Source organism: Ptychodera flava, chromosome 7, assembly GCF_041260155.1.
Source record: "Ptychodera flava strain L36383 chromosome 7, AS_Pfla_20210202, whole genome shotgun sequence".
Classification (NCBI taxonomy): domain Eukaryota; kingdom Metazoa; phylum Hemichordata; class Enteropneusta; family Ptychoderidae; genus Ptychodera; species Ptychodera flava.
Genome location: NC_091934.1, coordinates 13,305,277 through 13,313,695, shown reverse-complemented (window position 1 = coordinate 13,313,695; position 8,419 = coordinate 13,305,277).

Below are 8,419 nucleotides of genomic sequence, written 5' to 3'. Positions count from 1 at the left end.
ATTTAACTTGCTTGTTTTCGAACTTCACTCGCTTACGCTTGCTCCGTTCCAACAATTTGGTCAGCAAGCCCCACTTACTGGCCCTTACTCAGACTGCTTCACTCTACACAAAAACTAAGCAGTCGGAAATTGAGAGAGTGATCGGAAGAAAGTGGAAATTTCTTATATTTCATCGTTATTATCTAGTCAGTGCCGCTATTACAATGCGTCTTTGTTTTGTGTTCGGAGATTTTGTCATCATCATTTTGTGGCATGCCACTGCTTCATCCTTGCCAAGTTTGTTCATCTGTCGTGACTTGAAGAAATAAATTACGAAAAGTCAACAGAAATACAACCAACTTCTCTCAACAGTTCCCGTTCTGCCATGGTGGACGTAAAAGATAAAAGATAGTAAGACATGAAACATTGCACTCAATTATTGAAGATAAGTTGCCTATAAAAATAGTTTATCCTGAAGCCGCATGGATGTTAGGTCCAAGCCTAAAGTGTGTGCGTCTGACATGTAGAATGTATGTCTGTGTTGAAAATACCGTGATGACGATAGTGCTGACAGCTTTTGTTTCAAAGTTAAACTTATGGCCGTAGAGCAAGGGCAGCAGGAAAGAGAGAGCACAGCAATTACTAGCTATGAAATTTCCCTAAATTCGTGGTAAAGCAGGAAGTTATTGTCTTTTCAAGATGTCACGTGCCAAAATGGGGCCAATGAAGTGATTGGAATGTGGTTTAGTACAGGTGTTATATTGTTGATGTGTTCTATTTATTAAGTTGTGAGTGCTTCTCTCGGCACTATTTTACAAGTAGTGTACCCACAACTGATAACATCAAATAGCCGTACACAAAACACAGACGCCTTGTAATTATGGCAATGTGTATTGTTTACGGCGATTTGACGTCATCAGTTTGTGGCTATACCACTTGTAAATTGATGCCCTTCTCTCCGTGCATGTTTAGTTTTTCTCCTGTATTTTCGTTCTCTCAATGCTCGGATGGCTCATCAGCGGACAGGCATTGTAGAGTGTGATACAAGGGCAAGTGCAGGAGGCTGTAGCTAAGAACAGTGACAAGCTTTTGAGGAATTTGGAAAAAAAACTTGTGACTATGAGAATGCAAGGTCTTGAGGACGTTATCACAGCTAATCAACGAGTATTTCCACAGTCACAAATTAATGATATCAACTTAATCAAGGAGGCTAAGTACACCGTAACGCCATTCAGTTTTAAGACGAAAGGGTGCGAGGCGCAGTTTAAGTTAAACCAGAAGATAGCTCTAATCCATTTTGCAACAAGAAAGCCCGCAAGTTACAACTGCCTAAGTGCATATCGCAAAGATATGGAAATTATAGCTGATAGACATAGACACAAACACAACCACAGACAAACCGAATGATAAAACACTATGTCTGTGACATACATTGGTACGAATGGCCAATAAATCTGATCTTAGGTGTTATGGTGGAGGAATATGAGACCCAAGAGCTAAATGAAGGATCTGATGACGAAAAAAGAATTTATAAGGCCTAAGCTAGAGCTAAAACAAGAAACAAGAGCACTTGGCCAAGCGACGCGCCAAAAGGGTAATATCGGGCAATTTCTGATGGAGTCCTTACCAAACCGAGGACAAAAAGATTATTTCCTCAGCAGCTTACAGCAGCAAAACATAAGAGAATAAATATTTTACTATAACCCAAACGGGATTCGAACCCCCACACACTCACGGCAACATCGCCTAGCTGATAGGCCTCACACAAAACCAGTCGGCCACTGCTTCCAACCCAAAGAGTTAATCACACTAGCCGACTTAGATGTTGCAATTCTGTGCGCGACCGACCAACACGGTGTGCGTGGACCAGACGACACACAGACACAGTACACACACACACACAGACACAGTACACATATAGTAATCGGAAAAGCACGAAGCTTTTTACTGAGCTATCAGACAGACTCGGGGACAAGTAAATATCCACCAGCAAAACTGTCCACTCAGGTTAAAGAATAAATTTTCACTATAACCCAAACGGAATTCGAACCCCCACACACTCACGGCAACATCGCCTAGCTGATCGCCTAGAACAATCAGGATCGTGTTTTGCGCGTGGGAAGTTAGGCCATTAAAGAAACAAGTGCCCCCATGTTGAACACCAACCACAGGGTATCGCGAGCAATATTCGTCTAAAAGTTGTGAAAACAGGCCTAACACATCCCGTTTTGCAGGATTCGTTTGCTCTGAAAATGCACGGGAACATGGGTCGATTGCACCATTTGTCTCATGCTCCAAGAAAATGATAGTTCTGTCAAAGGTCGACGTCCAACACAGCTACTGTACTGCAGCTACAACATGCAATGCATTTTTTACTCATTGAACCGAAACACTCAGGCGCAGGATCGCTCCACTTTTTATAAAATAAAATCAACCGTGAAAAGTTCAAACTAAGACTGATACTGTCTTATTTAATACAAAGAGATGAAACTTGGCCTCATCGTACTTTCCAATCTGTCCCGAGCATTCTATTGCTTTGTCCACTCGCGCTTTGTCCTTCAGAGTCAGACTCCGACTCTGATTCGGAGCCACTCGTCCCGGATGCCTGAGGTTCAAATTGGGATGCCTATTCGCCTTCAAACCAATTCCCCTCGAAATCACTTTCTGAATTCTGGTCCTCGCTGGAGCAACTTGACAAGTCCCTGCAGCTGGACCGCCGGTGTGGCTTCCTTGCCAGTGTTTACTGGGCGTCTGTGAGCACTGTTTACATAGCTGACTTTGTTTGTGGTCTAATTTATGCAAGGACCGCTAAGTACACTTTCGTGTCAATAGCTTGGAACAAATGACGTCAATTGTACCTGTTGGTCAATATGCAAACACCGCTGCCTGGCTCGGGTGCAAAGTTGCCCCCTGATCACCAGGCATGAAAAAGGAGTCAAATTTCGCCATTCGCGCCCATCTTTCCGAACTGACACAATATGCAATCCATAGACAGGTCCCCTAGCTGAGTTTTTAACGGGAAAAAATAAAAACTTTGGAAGTGATGTCATAGGCCCTTTAATGAAGTTATGAAACATCATTTTTTATACAAGGGTTTCCCTATGGAGACAGTAATGACAGTGTCGACATATATCAAGAAATACTGCACAAAATTTCATGAAACTTTTCACAGATGACAATCTCAGAACATTATGATGATACTGTGAGTGTCATGTCAAGCATCTGCTCCTTTGCATTTTTAATTGCACTTTTGTAATTGGTTATATAACTCCGAAATTCCTACACCACATTTGATGATACCTGCTACAAATATTGATCTGAGAGATATCTAATTGAACTGAGAAGTGTTGAGCAGTGTCAAGTTAAGAAACAGCTCATTTGCAGGTTCTCGGGCCCGGTTGTCGTTCGCACGGGAAATTTTCGTAAATTTTGACGGTTTTTCGGGGTTCGTTGATAATATAGTTGAAATAACACACTCCGCGCTGACCATTAACGTTTATTTATGGGCGTGGGCGAGAGGAAAGCCACAATTAACGTGATGGGAAAGCCTCGCCCGTTGATTTTTGGCTTTCCTCTCCCCTTGCCCATAAATAAACGTTAATGGTCAGCGCGTTGACCGTTATTTCTATAATGAATGTCCTCACCCCTCTGGGGTGTGTTGATCATGCGTAGGTCTAGCTATGCAGAAACTTTGATAAGTGAGGCGTTCTAAGGAACTTGACGGATATTGCAGGGGAGAGTGTCGGTATTTTTAAAATGACGCTGCGCGAATATTAGTGGCAATTTAAGTGTTTGCGACAAAAAAGTGACTCTCCCCAATTTTCATATGCAAAACAATCCCCCAAGAAAACTGTGAACCTACCCCTGCGTGTCACAGTCCGTATCAATAACATATTTCATATCAGAAAAATACCACTAAACAACAATCTACACCATAGTCATAAGTTCAATATTGACAAACTAGAAGTAACAAATACAAAGAGCAGAGATAGACAACAAACAATACCGGTACATACAACAAAGTCGAATCTGTACAAGGAAATATATGGATCTCAAGCAAATACAACCGAGAAGTAAGATCAGGTATTTTGAAAACTGAAAGCACATTCTGCCCAACATGTGGCGACCGCCATACCTCAATCTGTAAGCTAAAATAGGGAGTGGTCTTAATCTACAGACAAATGTCACTGATGCCATCAGTGATCATTTGTGTAAATTATACATCGTACTTATCTGTCAGTTCATAACACCTGCCAAAATAGCGTTTGAATGTGGAGACAAACATTTTTTTGAGTAACACTGATTTACAAGCTTGCAACCTGAGAGAGATGGCTGTATCTCTCCACAAAATAACCATATGAACTACATGCTGGGAATTGTAAGCCCCATAGGAGGGTGACAATGGAATATTGCTGTCAGGGTGCGGAAAATTGATGATAGTATAGTTAAAATCATCTCTAATTGACATATAATTTCTCATTTGAATTTTGAACTGAAGTGAATACTTTTTGACCTTTCGAAATAAAAATTTTATGCAAGGTTTTAAGAAGTTCTATGAAAGAAGATCGCGTTTAAATAATTCTATCAACTATTTGAAATATAATCGGCTATTCAACATCATTCTAAGGACCATATAGTGTAAGTCTTATGAACGTGATAATGATTATTAACTTTGCAAAGTTGATGAATTTTATAATTCCGACATATATCAGTACTGAATGCACAGATTTTGACAAAATGTCTTCTGATCATAGTTACTACAGATTTCGATTAATTGTAACATTTCGAATTGATAGAAACAATGTCCTTTGTTGTCCATTTCATCATAATAACATAAACGTTGGATTGAAGTGCCACTGAAGTAATTAACTAGGCTATCAGTGTCTGTGGAACTAGAAGGGGATCATTTATTACACCATCGCTTCTAGGAGTAAACTTTCAACCGTGGATAATACTGTACATTCTTATAGGACATTATACTTTCAGCTACAGAAATAACGCAACGTTGAAAGTGAATAAAAATCAAACAATATCATGGACATATTTTATTTTGATCAATGAAGTTGTGAAACGGCAAACAACACAGACAATATGTTGACACAATATGCATGACATGATCCAGACAAAATGGGTTGATAACCCGGACACACTGTAATTTCGACTTATTTATTCATTGTTTAGGGAAAAAGGAGAAAGGCACCAGTCTGCGAACACTGTCACTGAAACAGTGAAGGTGTATCACTAAAATTTGCTAGAAAAACATGGGAGACTCTGATCTTGACAAAACACCAACACCAGAACACTATGGATGTCTGTTAATAATCCTTTACAAGTGAACTTACAGGCACTTGACCACTCACTCCGTAAACACTGCTGATTTGCATTGAAACGCATTAATACCATATTTACTAGCCCATATCACAAATAGTCAGAACATGAAAACTCTAGTTTTATTTAAATATTTGAAAATAAAATATCTTACAGGAGTTGACTGTGTTGTACACTGATAAAAGTTTGGTAAATAGTCTTCCTTTCTAACGTGAGTAGAACACAGGGTCAAATATGACCCCTTCTCCTTCTACAGACACTGATGGCGCTTTTTAATTACTTTAGTGGCTCCGAAATCCAATATTTATGTTATCAAGATTAAATTTACACCAAACGACATTGTCCATATCTTCCCAATATGTTACAGTCAATCGAAATCTCTAATAGGTCTAGTTATGCCGTAAGTTTCATGACCACGACATTTTAATTACTACTTCATATGTATAGGATAAAGCCCGAGTACGAGGGCTCTTCTGGCATATAAAGTCCAGCCCAACGATAAAATGTCGAGGCCGCAGGCCGAGACATTTTATTGTAGGGTTGGACTTTATATACCAGAAGAGCCCGAGTACGAGGGTTTTATCCGACTTAAAAACTATCGCCCCTAACTGATATATTTTCGTTTTCAATGTGTTTACGTCAACCGTCCCCTTTATCAATGTAACATGTTTAGGATATGAATTAAAACTTTTTTTGTGAAATAGCCTTCCAATGTAATGGAACATCCTATAAATGCCCTAGGGCACATTATATAAATGCCCTAGGGCACAGCAGATTTTGTGTTGCAGCTGGTTTCCGCTGTGTTACCAAATTTGAATATTAAAACATACCAGATGTCTACAGAATATGACATGTTCACTTTTGATTGGACAGTACTTTACTACGGCGCTGTCATTCGTTTCTGGAATTTGGTGACCAAGGCTTTATGAGTAAATAAAACACCCTGAATTGAGCACTCTGATTGGTCAATCAACAGTAGATAGTTTTTAATAATATTTGAATACTTTCTTTAACTAGAATGTAGGGCCTATAGAAATCCTTCAAGGGCATTGACTTTGACCATACCTCTGCTATTTATTGATCATTAGGTCAAGCTATACTGTAACTTTGATGATTATGATTTTATAAGCTAATTGCAAATTTGAAGAATTTTGGTAATGTTCACATTCTCATCTTGCGATGACACAAAAGTAAAATTTTGAACGGGAAATATTTGTTTTAAATTAAGAAAAATGTGTGAATATAGCTGATTTTTTCACCACATTTGCCATTATTACAGCCACATTTCAGAGATTAAAACTTTTATTTGATGGAAATTGTCAACCCTCAAGTATTGTCAATTTTGTAAAACTTTTATAAGTAGGATGTAGGTCATACACGTATATGTTGTATGACCTTTTTCTTCGGTAGGTCACCGTGGTTAATTTTTCAGTACGATGGTGGCAGGTTATCTTCCTTTCAAATTGATGAAACTTCAAAAAGACCGATACGAACTCCAACTGAAGTGCCAGTTATCGCACTAATAGGCCATCGCGCAGCAGAAGACAAGAGTTTTAGGTGACATAAATCCTGCATCTGATTGCTACAAATGTTTACAGGACTTTACAACATAGAATTACTGACATGACCTTTGCAAGTAAAATAGTTTTTTTTAAGGAACTTATTTAGGATGTAATGACACAAAGATATATACATCCTCAAATTTCTCATATGAATTAGCTTTAGCTTTTTAACTTTCATGGTTCATCATGTAACGCCTCCATTGACATATCATAGTTTGTGCATTACGTTCTTGTTTTTTCCTGGTGGATTAACAAAAAGCATACTGTTTTAATAGACTGGAAAAAACTTAGCAAGATGTGAATAAGATAAGTACACAATAGAACAATAAAGTGTACCCACTGTATCCATTGTAATTGTAAAGAATAGGCGCCGACTTATGTGTATTCAAGTTACTTTGTACAGCGACTTACAAAACAAGTATTATGATATCTTATTTTCGTGATTCGCAGTACCAATGGGTCCGTGCCTAATGACGGCCAAGTAAAATTCTAATATTTCCTGAAATCGACGAATTCGGTTTTAGGCATAATTTCAATTTTTGGGGTTAGTTCTAATTCAGATATTGCATGTTTTTGTTCTCACCATTCAGAATTCGACAAGATTTTCGAATTTAGTTTTGTCTATCTCAAATTCGTTTTTTAAATTCAGAAATCAAAATCGGGAAAACAGAAACGAACAACGTTAAATTTTATAAGGGTGCTAGGAAGTCTCGTGACAGATTGTCACATTTGGATTGCAACAGTGTAGCGAAGATCAGTGAAAAGCTATCCTAATTACTGTATTATACTAGGCATATCTGTCGTGTTTTAATGGCAATAATCTTCATTATCACATGAACTGGCCCGAATCCGCCACCTGTGTGACATACAACAGGACGGATAAGAAATCCGAATTACCCCTGTCCTACGTCAACAACCGGAACTTTTTTCCTGCACTTCGCCGTGACGCTTTCATCATGTTCATGCACAGACCAGTCTGTCGCGATCGATGCCGTGATCTACGTGAGCTAATGCGATAAATTCAGACATGGAAACAAGGAAGGCATGTCCAACGAAATTTCGAGTCTCTAAAGCTATTGTAGCTATTCCAAAGAATAGAATGGAGGTGCCGTCGCGGCTAGTGCTCCAACTCGGACGGACGGCTCAACGTCACCGTGACACGTTGAACCCGTTCTGGCTATAGACACGATGGTCGTGTCGATAGGCGTAGCTCTGAATGGCAGGGCTGTGTGTTATCGGCGTTATACGGCCTCCCACCGAGGGAGGCCGTATAACGCCGGTAACACACAGCTCTGCCATGCAGAGCTACGATAGGCGCTACCCGTTGAACCTGGTGTGGCAATAAACCCGAAAGCTGCGCCTCAACGTAAGTTCAACTGAATAAATAGTACCGTATGATCTTCGGAAAGCGACATAGAAGGCAAAAAACATCAAATCATTCGACGAACAACAATAAATTTCCTTCATCACATAAAAATTCCGTGTATTCTCGATCGGAATCGAACCTGCCCGAAGCGTAGCACTGTAGCGGAGACATCAGCAGTCAGGTA